This window comes from Acyrthosiphon pisum, chromosome A1, assembly GCF_005508785.2.
Source record: "Acyrthosiphon pisum isolate AL4f chromosome A1, pea_aphid_22Mar2018_4r6ur, whole genome shotgun sequence".
NCBI classification, from domain to species: Eukaryota; Metazoa; Arthropoda; class Insecta; order Hemiptera; family Aphididae; genus Acyrthosiphon; species Acyrthosiphon pisum.
Genome location: NC_042494.1, coordinates 165,572,646 through 165,573,888, shown reverse-complemented (window position 1 = coordinate 165,573,888; position 1,243 = coordinate 165,572,646).

Below are 1,243 nucleotides of genomic sequence, written 5' to 3'. Positions count from 1 at the left end.
AAACAGAAAATTGTATCGAATATATTATAAAAATTATAAGGTCATAACACGTTATAAAGGAGTTCGAAGAGACAAACAAAACGGTGAACTTTTATTGAAGACGACGTTGTTTTTGAAATAAAAAAAGGTGGGTAAGTGGATGTCGCTCTGTTGTACAGCAGGTTACAAGTGGGACACTGTATAATGGATAGAATTAAATTTGAATTCGATAATATAATATCGTTGTATAAGAAAAACGATTCTGAGCGGAGACGGTTTGTCAGTCTAGGTATTAGACATACTTATTATAGGTATACTTATCAGCTATAGTATTAAAAAAAAATTGACCTATAAATTATAATAGGTATCAATAATAAATTCCAAATTAATCATATCACAATATCCATCAGGTAACGCGTTATACATCAACAACAAACCGTGTTACTATCATAGATATATAATAGTATACTTAAGAAGTTTCAAGTATCCACAAATAATATTATACAATCATTACAATCACAACAAAATAACTAAAATAGTTATTCCAGGTTTTTTAATATGTGATTTCGTCCAAATTTGAATTTAAATTACTATAAAAATAATCAGGGCTTATGAATTTCTTAGAATTTTTGGTAACAGAATTAAATATTTACGAGGAATCTTGTTTTAAATTTTCAAGCCTTAGATATAAAAGTTGAACATTTTATAAATTATTAACTAAAAAATAATTATTCAATTTTAAATTTGATAAATTTTGTCAAAATTCGATCTTTAAATGCTTATAAAAAAAAATTGTGCCTATGTATTTTTAATATTTTTCAACGCTATTGTAACAATGTATCAGGAGCCTTGTATTAATTTTTTACAGTTTTTGGCCCAATAGATAAAACTTTATTGATATTTATAGAAAAAAAAACTAAAAAAATTGAAAACTTACAATGTCCGTAAACAGCTCAAAAAGAGTCAAATTATTTTCAAAATTTTATCGTATATATAAAATGCTAATATAAACACTCAGTGAAATTTTCAAGTTTCTACAGTCATTCGTTTTTTAATTACAACAAAATAAGAAAATCGTTAATTTGAGTTTCTTATAGATATTTTTTTTTTGATAAAGGTAGATTATCCTATAAGGAATCTTGTATTACACTTTAAAATCTTAGTTCTAAAAAGAAAAATTTTTACGAATTATAAACACAAAATAATTAGGTAATTTTCGTGATTTTTCCATATTTTGTCAATTTTTGAACTTTAAATGCTAATA